We start from the raw sequence: 17,241 nt of genomic DNA, 5'->3' as shown, positions 1-17,241 counted from the left end.
ACGGTGTCCTGCACAGTTTATTGTACCTAGAGTTGGCATGATGCAAGAGAGGAGATGGGGAGCAAACAAGTGCAGGGAGCCAAGGGAAGAAGGGAACCAATCAGGAGACTGGGATATGGTGTCTCAGAGGCTGTAACAATGCCCCTGACCTGGTTGCTGTTCCCGCACAATTCCATTTGAGAGATTCAGTGGGATGCTGTGGCTCAGGCAGACTACAATGGAGCGGTCCAATCCACTATCAGCGATTTATTACTGGATGCCAACCACAGGCACACCAGTGATTCTGCAGGTCAACAGAAAAGGTTATTGAGAGGAGGCGCACTTGAAGATCATGAAGGGTTGGTGTTCCAGGAAATGTTTTTATACAATCAGAACATGTAATGTATAAAATTGTGAAGGGGTCCCATAACAACCTACCAATTATGTATTAGCCCATCCCCAAAATGTTAACGATTTGACTAATAAGTGATCTTCTTGCATAAATATTGTAGCCCCTCTGGGAGGAGTTGAAAATGTATTAACAATTTAGGTCCACAGAGCTGATTGTTCTCCCAGTCGACTGTTCAATAAAGCGGTGGGTTTTTCTTGCATGGTGTATACTTCTTTTGGATGACTTGTGTATTTTTCCTGGTTCACCCCCGAGGACCCTTGGTCTACAGGGGTTAAACATGGCTTTCTAAACAGGAAGCCAACAAGAGGACAGTTTCCCGTTTTAAGCCAGTTCTCAGGCCACAGGCATTTTTAGTTCATTGTACGAGTCATTTTATTCATTTATGTATTTATTTATTTTAACTACTGTGGTCAGCTACTCCACCGAGGCAGAAGATTTACTAAACCCAACATTTGGAATTGAAACTATAATCGGTATACTAGGCCGTCCCCAGACTGCACACAGCACAATGCAATTATTTAAATATATATATCAACCTCTGATCGAGAAAGGAACATGTCACCTAATGACTGTCCTAAGAGCAGACATAATAAATACTCAACCTTATGGGTAGCCATTTTTCATATATATATTTTCCACGGCCTGCGGTAGCGGCCGTGTAGTTATGGTCAAATTGCTCAACCCATAGGAAGAACACTTTTTGGCCAGCTTATAAAACATCGCCACCCCCTGAATGAAAAACTGAAAAAGCGATAAGAGTTATAATTATACTCTAATGCGCCAACCACTTGTATTGGGTTTTTTTCGGTGAGTATTGATGAAAATAAAGAGTAAGGTTCAACAAATTAATGATTCCAAATAGTCAGATCTGTAATTCCATAGTTCCATTTATTTTAAACTAGACATGTTAACTTTACATGCAAGCATATCCTTAGGATTTATGTTTCAATTTTCCATATAGTATCTTTCAATTCCCAATTACTCTCAAATACTCTCTAAACGTATTTCCCCATCACATTTTGCAATGGTACACATTAGAAAAGGAAATTAAAAAATGGAGGACCATTGCTACTTAATTTGTGACTTCATAATTTGCTTTGTGAAATTATTAATTCAATGATTATTGTTTTATACTCACCAAAAAAAAAAAAAACGTATTCTTGTTCCAATATCCTTTGTTTGTGAAATAACTTTCTCTTTACTCCTTGTTTTAAGTAATTTATACCATATTACAGCCCTCTGCTGTCTAATCTTTTTAGATTCTGTGGGGGATAGAGAAGGTCTTGTTTACTTTAACTAGTTAAATTTATATTCAACAAATATTTGGCTCATGGAGTTCTTTTCAATAACCACTTTATAGTCTTTTTAGGCTATTTGTTAATTGAAGATTCCTCACCTTAGTATTATATCTGGTTTCTCCTCTCAAAGTCCTCTTTTTCAGATTCAGGTTACATAGCAGAGTGCGCCGAATGCTTTCGCGGCTACTCTGTAACTGATTGCTCTATTTATGTTCCTCGCGCGGGTCGCGATGACATCATCACGTTACGTTATATAGCGTAACACGATGACGTCATCGCGCTAAAGTGACCATTTTGTTTGTAAGTTCATGCCTATAGGATACAGGCTCATGGAAATGACCGATTTTTATGAAAAAAGGTTTGTGAAGTTGATTTATATTGGTTTTTACTTGTTATTAAATTAATAGAAAAAGGTACCAATAATGTTAACCTTATAGGTCGCTGATATAATCTTATTTTACCAACAAAAATTGTTATATCATCAATTTGAGAGAAATCTAGCAATGAAAACTGAATAATTGTAATTATACATTATCTAACCGAACAATTTGCACACCATAGTTTTGCTTAATCTAATATCATAACCAATAATACAATTTCAACAACATCATCATCATCATTAGAAAATGGTATCATAACCAGTTTTACATTTCAGTGTCATTATTCAAACCAGTTCTGCATGTGTCCATTATGCATATCCACTTGGACTCCTGTTTTCTTAAAATATCTTCTTTGTTCCCCCCTCTCGGTGGTAGGGAGATTTTCTCCAGGCCAAATATTCTCAATCCTTTTACGTCAAATGTAGGATGGTTTTCCAAAATATGCATTGCAATGGGAGATCCCGGTTTTGGATAGCTCTTAAGTGCTCAAACATCCTAACTTTTAGTTTCCTTATTGTACTGCCGATGTAGAGTTTTTTGCAGACACATTCCAGTCCATATACCACAAATGTGGAATTACAATTAATCAGTTCCTTGATTCGTTTAGTATTGCCATTATGTAGTAAGATTTCCTGTTTTCCCGTGCTCAAGAAAGGGCATAATTTGTAATGTCCACAATTTTGAATACCTTTCATGAGTGATTGAAAGAATATCTTTCTTGTATCTGGTAATGGTTTTAGAAAGCTCGGACTCACTAGATTTCTTATGGTCGGAGCTTTTCAAAAGCAAATGCTTGCTTTGTCATCCACATGGTTTCTTAAGCTCAAATCAGTGAGAAGAATATTCCAATTCTCTGATAATATTGTAATTCCACATTTGTGGTATATGGACTGGAATGTGTCTGCAAAAAACTCTACATCGGCAGTACAATAAGGAAACTAAAAGTTAAGATGTTTGAGCACTTAAGAGCTATCCAAAACCGGGATCTAAGATCTCCCATTGCAATGCATATTTTGGAAAATCATCCTACATTTGACGTAAAAGGATTGAGAATATTTGGCCAGTTTTCATTGCTAGATTTCTCTCAACAAATTGGTGATATAACAATTTTTGTTGGTAAAATAAGATATGAGAGGCCTATAAGGTTAACATTATTGGTACCTTTTTCTATTAATTTAATAACAAGTAAAAACCAATATAAATCAACTTCACAAACCTTTTTTCATAAAAATCGATCATTTCCATGAGCCTGTATCCTATTGTTCTTATAGGCATGAACTTACAAACAAAATGGTCGCTTTAGCGCGATTGAGCGCGATGACGTCATCGCGTTACGCTATATAACGTGATGCGTGAGGGACATAAATAGAGCAATCAGTTACAGAGTAGCTGCGAAAGCATTCGGCGGCACTCTGCTATGTAACCTGAATCTGAAAAGAGGACTTTGAGAGGAGAAACCAGATATAATACTAAGGTGAGGAATCTCCAATTAACAAATAGCCTAAAAAGACTAAAAAGTGGTTATTGAAAAGAACTCCATGAGCCAAATATTTGTTGAATATAAATTTAACTAGTTAAAGTAAACAAGACTTTCTCTATCCCCCACAGAATCTAAAAAGATTAGACAGCAGAGGGCTATAATATGGTATAAATTACTTAAAACAAGGAGTAAAGAGAAAGTTATTTCACAAACAAAGGATATTGGAACAAGAATAAGTTGTTTTTTTTTGGTGAGTATAAAACAATAATTATTGAATTAATAATTTCACAAAGCAAATTATGAAGTCACAAATTAAGTGGCAATGGTCCTCCATTTTTGAATTTTCTTTTCTAATGTAAACCTTTGATACATTATTTTCTTTTTTCTTAAAAAGGTAATCAGGAATGTGTTAAACTCTCCCGAAGTACCATTGCAAAATGTGCTGGGGAAACACGTGTAGAGAGTATTTGAGAGTAATTGGGAATTGAAAGACACTATATGGAAAATTGAAACATAAATCCTAAGGATATGCTTGCATATAAAGTTAACATGTCTAGTTTACAATAAATGGAACTATGGAATTACAGATCTGACTATTTGGAATCATTAATTTGTTGAACCTTACTCTTTATTTTCATCAATACTCACCGAAAAAAAACCCAATACAAGTGGTTGGTGCATTAGAGTAAAATTATAACTCTTATCGCTTTTTCAGTTTTTGATTGCTTCTGTGTAGCAACCACACATGGATTAGAGTCTTACTCATGCTGACAACCTTCTAAGTAAATAAGCTATCAGTTTGACTATATAAAATGTGTCACCAAGGCAAGCTTTTTCTTGGCTGGTTGCAAACTCTCTATTGCCCCCTGAATGAATCCTCATGCAACTTTGCAAAAAGGTTTATGGCCCCGTCAGATTGATTTTGCGACGTTTGGGGAGGTTTCATGCAGAGAAGGGGCAAAGTTGTGTGTGTGGTTTTCCTAAAAGACTCATTGGAGATAAAAAAAGAAAAGAACAAAGAAAAAAAAATATCAAGCCTACAGGCCAAACTGCTGGACGCATTTTTATCAAATTTGCACCAGGAGCGGCGATTGGTTCCAAAAGCGTGATTTTGTAAATTTGGTGTAAATCCGTTCACTAGTTTAACGGCCAAAATGTGGGCTAAAAAGAAAGAAAAATGATATCTGGGTTCAGTCTGCAGACAGGACTCCGATTGGTCTAGAGGACCTAGCGTTGTCCGCGGACATCGGACACGCCTGTTGATTGACTGGTGACAAGTGTGAGGTGCGTCATATCTGTTGAAAACGCCCGCCATGTTGGATTCGCGGACCAAGCCCGTTGTCCGCGAACATCGCAGTAAGCACATAAAAAAACACGACATTGCACTTGCCAAACTAATGAAGCAATCTGTGGGGACGAGGGTAGGTGAGGTTTCACAAGGATGGGATATGGCCATAAAAAGCCAAAACAAGGGTGGTTTATCATATTCAAAGTCCACCAACAGTCAGGGACAGCACTGTGATGTTCGCGAACATCTCAGATGTCCGGGTCATCAATCCTTTTTGCATTACAGGGTTGGTGAAAAGCAGTCTTGGGATGGCGTATAACTTTTGCGCCACTCAATGAAACTGTATGAAATTGTTCGCTATCATTCTAGAAGTTACCTTGAATGGTTCTACAAAGTTTGTTGCTGTTTTGCCTAGAGGGAACAGAACTTAGAGGGGATGGGGGGGGGGGTACTAAAATATTTGCAAGGCTTATAGATTTGGTGCCATTTTACAAATCTCCAAAAAGATTTAAGACCCAGATTTGAATGTATTTGCAAAGTTTGGTGGGGTTTCACCATTTTCTAGATGGGTTATAACTTTGACGTTTAACGAATGTGCACACAAGATTTTAGAAAGATTATAGAACAAACCTTGAATGTGCATGCAAAGTCTGAATGAATTTTGTCAACTGGGAGCTAAATTATATGACTATTTTATGTATGTACATTTTGACACTTTCCTAAAAATAAAACAGGGATGGATTGCCAGCGAAGGTGTGCAAGGAGCATTGGCAAAGACTTGAAAGCATGGTTTTGGAAATGTGTCCGCGTTTTATTTTTTGAAACGCGTCATAATGTAGGTACAAAAGAAATTGTGATATACCTTTGGTGACTGAGGTATAGCCGGTGGCCATGGGCAGTGGACAGTTTATCCGAGTCATAATCTGGCTACTGGTCATGAGGGACTGGCAATAGGGCATCGCCACCAGGGACTGCCTATGTGGTGAAGTTTTTGAAAATAGGGGTAGGTTTGGAAGTGCTGCATAGGATTGCATCAACAGAACGCTGGGACTTCGATGCATACACTGAGACAATGCTAATGAGCAGATAATTACCAAGCGCGCTGAACCAGGTGCCTACACGGTCTCCACACCACACCGTAACATTAACTACCTAGTGGGACAAGATATTGGAATTGGATGCCAGACTCATTTCCACAACTTCACAGCAATGACTGGCCCACAATCCACATGCCTCGAGACAGTCGAATCACGTGCTAGCTGACTTCCAACATTAAATATAGCTTTAAGAATGGTTTTGAAGACTGCTTCATTATGACAACAGTGAATTATTGAATAACCAGGTGCTGAGGTGAACCGGGCACACTGTCCTATTCGAAACCTAACACTTGAAGGAGAAAAGGCACCTTCACACACACCATAAAAAAAAAAATAAAAAAAAACACATTAAACAGATTACCCTGCTGCTGGTAAAGTACTAGATGACGCACAGTGATGTACCCATTCTAACACCCTGCAACTATTTGATAATTGTGTACTCTGATTTGATTTTTGGGAATGCAGCATGGCTGAACCATAGGTTTGAATGGAAAGAAATATTCTGCTTGCAGCTACAGCTTGAAGTTCTGTATTGAATTAAAACAAAACCTGCGCGAGGAGCATCAGCAAGGACCTGAAAGCATGGTTTTGCAAATCTGTTTTGGGTTTTATTTTTCCAAAGTGTCCAAACGTAAGCACAAAAAATTGTGATACAAGTTTGGTGCATGGACAATGGGCCTGGCCCTCAGCAAGGATAAATGCTTACTCCGATTTACTTATTGGGGCATGCGGCATGGCCGAAGCTTTCAATTTAAATGGGGGTTGGGGGGTTAACTCTGCTTGCGGCTGCAGCCAGGAGTGCTTGACAGGATTACAGCAAAGTTGTGCGAGGAGCAGAAGCAAGGACTTTAAAGGATAATTTTGGAAATCCTGTCCTGTATTTTACTTCTTTGAAATTGTCGAAATTTAAGTGCAAGAAATTGTGACATACCTTTTCTGCCGTGGGCAGAGGGCATGTCCTTCGTCAATGACAAATGTCTTCTGGGGTATGCATTGTTGATAACGACTCACATAAGCATGCATTGCAAAAAATAAGTTTGTTATGTGGGGGTTTATAGTTATGTTATATATGTTAAGAGGAATTATTAACTTATATACATTGATGTAACATTATGAAACATTTTCACTTGACCAACAAAACATTGTTAAAAGGACGTTATAGTTAAGATGTACCCCCCCACCTTTGGGACTCCTGTGTCCCTGCAGTTAGCTAGTGGCCTCCCACCTTGGCACCCCTTGACCATCCGTACTGCCCCTTGTTTTTTATGGACTTCTGTTACTGCTGCTATAAATGCACATATGCATTGTGCAGTATGTACAATTGTTTGGTATAAGTATGGGAAATGCAAATGCAGAAGATGTCGAGAACATGGTTAAGTGGCAGTTGGTGGGTGAAAGTTTAATATGTTGATAGGCTATATGTAGAGTTGTTAAGTAATTGGTGTATATGTGTGTGAATGGTTTAAAGCAGGCAATGAGGGAGTGTTACAAACGTAACAGTAAAAAGAGTAGCAGGGCCGTCCTGTGTGATGGTGTGCATGTGCAATCCAGGTTTTCTAATAAGACATGGGCTAGACAGGGAATGCGCAGACTGTGAATGGTCATGAAGGTAATGGATTATGGTGTTATATACTAGAGAAGGCTTTCTGATAGAAATTTGTTTGTGCTTTTTTTCATAGAAGTAGGCTGTGTGTTTAAAGCATTAAGGTTTAAGGATATTTGTACCGCGCACCATCACCACCGGAGTGGTCCCCTGGCAGCTCTGAAAAAGGGAGGGTTGGCAGGTGGGTTAGTGGGAATAAGCTGGAAAGGTGCAAGAGAGCATTGATCTGCTGTTGGCGGCCTCGGCCCGCAAGTCCTTTGGCTGGGCTTGGGGCGTTTTACGTTCGGTAGCTGTTGTGCCGGTCTATGTGTGGTTTGTTTTGTTGTTGCAGTGTAGTGAAGTTTGTGCGGATTGTTGCGTTGAAGGCTTGTGGTTGTGTTTGGTTAGAGTTTGAGAGGTGTATGCAGAGGGCAAAATTGTTAGTGGGTTGGTCAATTGGCCTCGCTGTCTGGAAGCGAGGCGTTAAACTTCTGTATTCTCATCAGGTGGGGTGCGTGAGCATCTCTGTGGGTCAGTCTCGATCTGGGGCTCTCAGACACTCAAAGTCCCTTTCCCACATGGAATCCACTCACATTCATAACCTTGCCTAGGTTGGGCACCAGCCACCTACGTAGCACCCGTTTGTATGCGGGGCAGGCAGGCGTTTGATGAAGATGGTAGAGAAAGATGAGGTAGAGGAAGACAGCCTACTACTTCCTAAGAAAGGAACAGGCTTTCTGAGAGCATTGCAGTAGTTGGACTTGGTGTGATGCCGCACGGAGGTGGTCCCGTAGGAGTACTGCCAAAGTTGTCCGCAACAGTGTGTTTCACTTGGTAGCGTTAGCCTTGGGTACATTTCCAACAGTGGTAAAGAACTGCCACACCCATGATTCTCTCTGGGTGCTAGAGGTTGTCAGTTCTTCTAACTCACCTTCCTGGTCTTCTTGATTTTCATTTGAAGTATTGCGCTTCTTTCGTTGTGTAGGTCCTCCAGCTGGTGGTGGCTCTTTGGGAGGGGGGGGATGACAATAGCCAATGCCATTTTTTAGATAAATAGGAGTCTTCCTAATATTCTTCTAAGTATGTGCTGTGTGCTAGATTGTTAATGGATAATGAGTAAGAATATGTGTAGGAGCTGTGCAAGGGCACATTTGGAGGTTCAGATTTCCTAGATGAGCTGAAAAATACAGTTCCAAACTGTTAGTGAAGCACAGACCCGTTTGTGAAGTCATCATGCCGCACATGGTCATGTGACACTGTCTGGAAAGTTTGCGGTTACGTCAGATGTTTGCGAACGTCACCAAACACAAAGATAGTGGAAAAAGTGTGTAGAAGCGTTAAAAATGGTGCTTGAATGATGGGAATGGCAGAGTTTTAAGTTGAAACTTTCTAAATTGGACACATATGGTGCTAAATTGGGTTAAGTATGATATTACTAAGTTGTAGGAAATTAGGGTGCACTTAGAGGGACTTTATGCTTACAAGTAAAAACTAAAAACCCCACATATTCCCCAGTTATGGTGAACCAAGCAAACATAACTTGTGCCACGACCGTGCACTGCTAAAACAAACACCCAGTACATGAAAGATGACATCACAAATGTCATTGATGACATCACATATGATGAACAGTACCTACAAGGGGTAGTGTTTATAATGTTGGTAACAAGAGGTCATTCAGGGTCATCGGGAAATCTATCAAACTACTTACTGGAATAAAGAATGTCATGATTTAATGCTACCGTAACAATTTTGAGCCCAATGGTAAACATTGAATAAATAGCTAATAATTTAAAACTTACGACACACTTATGTCAGTACAAAATAAATACATATAAAACCCCAAAATGCAAATTAAAGCCGCATACAAGGAAATAAAAAGGAAGAAAGAAACAGCACCCAAAAAAAAAAAAGACAAGATTAGAGTTGATTATCATATACACTAATTGTTTGAGGCCTGCTTATTGCCCCATATAAGTACATTAGGAGGTCAAATCAAACTATATAGAAAGTACTTTAAGAAGAAATAAGAAGGTTAATGTTCATATATAGCACCTGGTCAATTTCTAAAATTCTCATCAGTAAAAAGAAAGCCTAGCCTACATATGTCCGTGAACAAAAACAAGTGGGCCAGATATGTAATTGTCTTGGCAGTGCATGGTGATGGCGCGAGTTATGGTTGCTTAGCTTACCATAACTGCCGAATTTCTAGGGGTTTCGGTTTTACTTGCAACCAGAACATCCCTTTAACAAAGATTATACACACACACCCACCCCGAGGGAAGATAGAGAGGCACAAGAGGCCAGAAGTGTTGAAACATGAGGCACTGGACCCGGGTGGGCTGGGGAGAGAAAGAGCCAGAGCCAAGTCCCAGGGAACAGGAGGCAGCCGACCAGATGAAGTAAATAGGAGACGACCCAAGTAAGCTTTGTACAAGCTTTAATGAAAGGCCCCCGGAGGTTGGGCTGCTGGGATAGAAATTAGTTGAACACTCTGTATGGGAGCGTTCAACTCTAAACATTCCACACTGACGTAAGGTCAGTGTGTACATATTATAACATCTCCCTTACGAGGAAGAAATAAAGGGAAGGAAGGAAGGGGAGAAAAGGAAAAGAAGAACAAGGAAATATAACTAACAATTTTATTATCAGAGGTTTCCTCTTGACAGTAGACTGCAGTGCTTCGTGCATCAATAATAGACGTAGTCATCGTTGTAGTTTCGGATGATTCTCCGGTTCCTCTTGGAAAGGCTGACTGTGGGTTCAGAGATTACATCACTGTTCTCATCACAGTCTTGTTGATATGTCTCTTCTGGCTGTATAACCTCTCTTGTCAGTATGTCCTTACTTGTACTGGGTTTTCTGTGGTCTCTCTCCATTTTCACTAGGTCATCGCCGGACCATTTCTTTCCATCCTCCAACAGTACAGATTTGCCATAGCATCTCACTACCCTTTGCGGGGATCTAAAGCGGGATTCTCCCTTGAGGATCTTCTTGGGTTCTTTAACACATACCAAATCTCCATCTTGAATTACCATCTCTCTTACTTTGTTTTTTGAGTCGTAGTATGTGATCCATGTCTAATTTCACCTCTCCATTGTCCATAAAGATCAAGGCTGGTCTGAGTCGATTGTAGGCAATTCTGCCTCTCATCATTGTGAATGGTTCGACACTGGTGGTGGAGTGTGGCGTTGTCCTGTATGTACATAAGGCCTCGAGTGTCTCCCTCCACGGAAGTGTGTTGACATTGGCTAATTGAATCACACTTTTCACTAGCCTGTTCATTCTCTCTACGAGGCCATTGGAGATCGGACGGTACAAGGAGTGGTGATGTGATGGATAGCTTTGTCTTTGAGGAACTACTGGAATTCTAGTGACAGGAACTGTGAGCCATTGTCCGAGACTAGCTCTTTGGGATCACCTTCCCTATTGAATATGTCCGTCAGGAATTCAGTGATTTTCTTTGTGGTTACACTTGTCTCTGCTACACCCCACTCCGTCCATTTAGATGTATAGTCTACTAAGACTATAATATAGATTTTGACCGTTTCTAGGTTTTCAAATGACCCCATGATGTCTATGGCCAGTTTAGACCCATACATTCTTTGGGCTTTCAATTGGCTGTAATGGTGTTTTCCTTGTGGTTTTGGACTTGTCACTTGAGGCACAGGCGGAGCAATTTTTGACCAACTCCTCTGCTTCCCTCCACATGTTCGGCCACCAATAGTTGTACCTTAAACGGTTCTTGGTTAGACTTCTCCCAAGGTGCCCTTCATGTGCCAGATCCAGCAACGTTTTTCTGAGCTGTATCGGTGGGATTATTCTGTCACCTCTGTAGATGTGTTCTTTGTCCATGTATATTTCTTGCCTGATGGGAATGAAGTCTGTTAGACTTTGGGATGGTGTCGTTCAATCGTCTGTTATTGCTTTCCTAATTTCTCTTTCTTTGTTCAAGATAATCGTTTGTTTTACTTTTCCACTCGTCGATTGGAATGACTGGATTTATGGTTGCTATTATGTCTTGGTCTGGATCTGCAGGTTCAATGTCCTGATTGGTCGATAGCCTGGAGAAGCAGTCAGCCACTTGATTTTGTGCCCCTGGAGTGTAACATATGTTGATGTTGTATTGCATAATATCGGGATCCAACGTCTTATTCTCGGGGATATGAGATGAGGCGTCTTTGATTGAAGAATGTGTACAAGTGGTTTGTGGTCTGTTCTGAGTGTAATGGGTAAACCCCAAATTAAGTTCCGAAAATGTTGCAGGATCCATCTTACTCCTAGCACCTCTCTCTCAATCATGGAATAATTTCAGTCCGCTCCTTTTAGTACCCTGGTTGCAAAGGCAATCATTACTTTGCCCTTGCTATGGATTTGCTCCAGGACTCTGCCTAGACCGATCTTACTAGCATCCACCAATATGATTGTTTTTGCCTTGCAGTCAAACATACCTAAAGCGGGTGCTTGATTGATGTTATGTTTTATTTCCTCAAATTCTGTTTTGCATTTTGCGGACCAGTCGAACTTGTTCATCTTCTTCATGATACTCCTCATGTTCTTGGTCTTGTCAGCATAGTTACCTACAAATTTTGAATAGTACTCGGTCATTCCGAGAAAGCTTCTCAACTGGTCTTTGTTTAATGGTTCAGCGATGCTTAGGACGTTATCTATTAGTTCTTTCTTGGGACTGATACCATTGGAGTCTATGGAGCAGCCAAGGTAGGACACTTTGTTGCATTTGAGGTTACATTTTTCCAATTTTAAGGTGAGGCCACTGTTTTGAATCACTCTTAATACACTGGTGAGTATTGCATTGTGTTCTTGTTCTGAGGCGGCCGATATGAGGATATCGTCTTAGAAACAATGTACTCCTCTCAAACCCCCAAACAGGTGTGACATTAGTCTTTGGAATACAGCGGCGGCGGATGCGAGACCGAAAGGCATCCTCTTAAATTGGAATGCTACTAGAGGAGTAACAAATGAGGTGAGGCTTCTGGAGCCTTCTTCCAGGTCTATTTGGTGATATGCAGATGAAAGATCTAGGGTACTGAAGTACTTTGCTGGCTTCATGGTTGTTAACAGCTCCGATATGTTTGGGAGGGGGTGCCTGTCGATCCATATGTTTTTGTTTAAGTCTCTCAGATCAACGCACATTCTTATGGAGTTGTCCGGTTTCTTTACAAGTACTATGGGAGCAAGCCATTCTGAACTCTTGATGGGTTGTATAATGTCCTGCTCACATAAGCGCATGAGTTCTTTCTTTAGTGCTTCTTTTGTTCCTATGGGAACTCCGCGGACTCTGTGGGCTATAGGAATGGCCCCCTTCTTGAGAATTATCGTATGCTGATACCCCTCTAGGAGTCCAATTTTTTTCAGAGAATACTTTGGGAAACTGTAGTGCCAGGGTATCTTTGATGTTTTTCTCGTCGCTCAGAACAGCCATTATGGGGTTCTCCTCGCCGGGATGGATTCTCACACAAAGAGTGGCTTGCTCCTCCTAACCTACTATGGATGAACCTTTATTCGCTATGAAGAGCTTGCAGTTGGTCGTTCTGTCGCGGAAATTGAGTTGCACCCATGTATAGCCAATAATGTCAATGGGACTCTTCCCGTAACCTGTGGCTCGTACTGTGGTGTTCTTTAGATCACTCATTTTACCAGATAGTTCAGACAGAAAGGTTTCTACACCAACCATTGTGTATGGGGATCCTGTGTCCACCATTACAGGCAGCGATACTCTGTCGAGCTGCATGGTGACCCAAGGGCCCTTAGAGTGTTGTAAAGAGGTGACGGCAAGTATTTGTATGGGTGGACTCCTTAGATTGACAGTTAACATCTCAGTGTTTCTGAGTGTTTGACAGCTCGCACAGTGCCTCTCGTTGGCCTGGCAAATGGCCTCCTAAAGCCACTCGACCTGCCTCTTGTGTTCTTGCACACCTTGGCGAAATGACCAATCTGATTACATCTATAGCACTCGGCAGCTGCGGCAGGGCACTCTGTCAACGTCGCTGTGTTTCTGCCAACCACATTTTTGGCAGCATTGAGGAGGTTGATTGAAGCGTAGCGAGTTCCTCCCTCTAGGTGGATAGGGCCCCGAGGCATGCGATGATGTTCTCCTCACGAGGGCTATTGCAGGTTCGCTTATGTTAGCTTCGATGGATTTCACCTCAGAGGTTCTTACCTGGTCGAATCTCTCCTTCAAGCAACGGTCACCTAATTCAATGCTTCTGGCAATCTCGGTGGCTTCCTCCAAGGATGGATTCTTGGATTGCCACAGTCTCTGTTGAATTTGTGGATTAGTGACATTCAGCACCAACTGGTCTCTAAGGTACTCATTTCCGACACCGGTGAAGTTGCAAGTTGACATAAGCGTCCTGAGAGACGCATGGTAGGCATCAACAGTTTCATTTTTCAATTGTTTTCTGGAGAAAAATCTGTACCTCTCCAGAACGACATTTGTCTTGTTGCCGAAATGTTTGGAGAGCTTAGCCAGTGCGTTTTCATATTTGCGGTTGCCGTCGCCCCCTGCATCATCCAGTTCAGTAAGCATCCTGAGGGCCTCTGCCCCAGTACAGTTTAGTAGAGTCGCCTCCTTGAGGTCGTCGCTGAATTTGTTACCACCAATGGCCCTCAGGTAAACCTGAAAGCCATCTATCCACTGTTCCCAGGGACATGTGGGAGTGCCAGGACACGGAAGAAACTTGGTCGGTGGAGGAACACTCTGCATGGTTCAGAGAATACGAAGAAAACGCCCTATGGAGGTCGAATGAGGTTGCGAGGAATGGCTCTGGTTTGCAGCCGATGGATTGGTGGGTGCGTGTGTGTCCTACACGCTTGCCTTCTGGACGTATGCCGTGGTGCGCCCCAATGGGAACATGCGTAGGTGGGGCACAGCACGTTGTGCACAGCTATGGGTGGTGAATGTCTATGGAATCCTGTGGGACAGGATGGCTCTATACTGTGCTGCAAAGTCTCTAGGCATCAGTACAATGAGTGAGTCCCAATGTGGACTGTGACCTCACAATGGGCTGAGATGCAGGATGGATGGTCCTGGAAAGTCTCTAATGGTGTGTTCAGATTGGGTTCTGAAATCGCATCACAATGGCCGCATCGAAAGCTTGAAACAGAGTGAAGGTCTTTGAAATTCCTTCTCGTTGCGTGCGCACTGCATGGCAACAAAGTGGCAGCTTTGAAAGGAATACAACATTCTAATCAGGGCAGCCGTGTCAGTTTCAATGAGCAAAAAAAAAAAAAAAAAAATCACAATTTAAGCTCAAACAAAAAAAGAGTCTTTGTTATGTCCTCCCCCCCACCTCTGACCTGATGGCTGGACAGCTCTCCTGCTGCGTGGAGTACCGTTGGGGCTGGATTGTAGGGGAATGTGCGCCGCTCTGAACTCCCAGCGAGGAGGAGCGGCGCCCTTCACAGGTAGAACGCCAGAAGCTGTGGGGAGAGCCAGCAAAGCCTCTCCCGTGTCTCGTCTGGCAGCAGGGTGGGGAAGGCAGGACAGAAGGTGCGAGACACACAGGGAGCCGCGGGAGCGGCTGTCACGGGATGGGTGTCGCAGGCAGGAGCAGGGAACAGTGACCGCCCCGGGGGGCTATGGGGTGTTCCTCGTCGCCATTTGAAGTAAATTGGAGACGACCCAAGTAAGCTTTGTACGAGCTTTAATGAAAAGCCCCCGGAGGTTGGGCTGCTGGGATAGAAATGAGTTGAACACTCTGTATGGGAGCATTCAACTCTAAACATTCCACACTGACGTAAGGTCAGTGTGTACATATTATAACACCAGAGCACGAAGGCTAAGGAAAAGGTGCCCATGCAGCTCAACGGAAGCCGGTTACTTTGACATCATTGCTCCTACAGACAACCAGACGAGAGTACAATGTATCCTCGCTGCGCATGTGACACAAGGAATGTAGCGTAGTGTAGAGCAGGAGAGAAAAAAGTGTTTAGGAGCATTTGAACTAACATTACTTATTCAATTTCTTAAATAATCAAAATGTTTTTAGCTTACTAAATATCACTGATAGGACGTTATATTAAAGTTTCTTTCATATGCGCTTATCTAATAAATATACGAGCTGTTAGGAAAAGACAGATTATATTTAACTGCATTGGAAACACATCTCATTGTCATTGTAATGTATGCAACGAGTCAGAAGCGGTCATCTCTGAGTGGGTTACAAACTCTAATTTCCTGACTATGATCATACTGGAATCACTTTGAACTAAATGCAAACATGCATAGCGTTAGCATGTCGGCTTAGTGTGGTTTCAGATATGAATGACTGATAACCAGAAGCCCTAGTTCACAGAATAGCAAGGAGGTGGAGATAAAGGACTCCAGATCATGCCCAATGATATGCAATCAATAAAAGGTGGTGACCATACGAAGGCATTCCCTTTCAGATGACCAGTGTTGCTAATAATAACCTCATGCCCCTGTCACGATAAACAGACTGGGGGGGGGGGGGGGGAATTGTCTCTGGTGCACACAGAAGACTGTGCATCATGCATTAAACATCCCCATCCCCATCCATTGCAGTGCAGCTGTATTTGACTGCCTAAGATTTAGATTAAAAAACCTGCTAATCTTGATTTATGAAATCAAGGCATTTTTAAGCCACACACAGCACTTTAGTCTGTGCCTGAAACTACATCTCCCGACATTACCTGTGACGTGAGCCCATGTGACGGTATCGGTCGGTGCCACAGGCTTTAACTGGCCCGCGTCAGTGAGGAGCGCTGACAAAGCCTGTTTGAGCCCGTTTACGCCCTGGTCAGCAGGAGACGATGCCGGTTCTGGGTCTTATTGTTGGAATGGGAATTGGTTTTGTTGCCGCTTTAGGTTGGTCTTCCATTACTGATATATACTGCTAATGAGCAAGGTACATGAGAAATCTTACCTCTGGGTGGCTTTAATTATGGTGCACTCGCCTTGACGGAGCGGGACAATAATTATGGTCATTTTTCACTGAGGACGCTAAACAAAATTAGGGAGTTGGCCATTGTCAGACCCAAGTTTGAAACAGTCACCTGTTGGCAAAATTGACACCACAAGAATGAAGGCAGCCCTAGGTCTGCCTGTGCTCACGCTACAGAAATAGATGAGCTTATTGACAAGCATGATTTAGACCTGCTCACGATTACAGAAACTTGGCTATCAGAGTTCTCTCAGGACTCCTATTAATTAGTCCCAGAGGAATATCAATGTATACATTGTGTAGGCAAGAGGGCAGGGAGCATTGCAGTCATTTCTAGAGCCGCACTACAAGTCTCACATCTATATATACTTGAATTGGGTGATGAATCACAGGTGGGACAGATAACTTTTAAGCTATCCAAAAAGTCCACTATTCACATAGTACTGGGTACAGACCTCCTGGACCATATAGAATATTCCTGGAGAACCACGACTCCTTTCTAACAATCTCAGGGAGCAAATTTAAAGAACTACCATTTATGGGAGATTGGAATATTTGGCTAGACGACCCCACAAGGTCAGAAACAAAAAGAACTTTGGGAACTTTTAGATGATCATGGATTACGCCCATTAGGGATCCGGTCATCCCATGTAAAAGGTCATTGTCTGGATGTGCTCATTGTAAGAGGCAATTACGTCTCCTTGATGGTGGCGCTACCAATTTACTGTTTCGATCATTTTGCACAATTACTCTGACCTTGCCCATGGGGGAAAAGGCAGATACTAAGAGAAGATCCCC

The 17,241-nt window shown here is 42.1% G+C and overlaps 1 protein-coding gene across 3 annotated transcripts in view; it reads right to left on the bottom strand.

Annotated features, from left to right (window-relative positions):
• Positions 1-17,241, bottom strand: part of HSF1 (heat shock transcription factor 1) — a 1,218,386-nt gene that overhangs the window by 1,133,420 nt on the left and 67,725 nt on the right. The gene's annotated exons all lie outside the window — the stretch shown is intronic.

Source organism: Ambystoma mexicanum, chromosome 5q (assembly GCF_040938575.1).
Source record: "Ambystoma mexicanum isolate Mex_15411 chromosome 5q, UKY_AmexF1_1, whole genome shotgun sequence".
NCBI lineage: Eukaryota > Metazoa > Chordata > Amphibia > Caudata > Ambystomatidae > Ambystoma > Ambystoma mexicanum.
The sequence above is the reverse complement of the archived record's forward strand: the minus strand, read 5'-3'. Positions and strand labels throughout refer to the sequence as shown.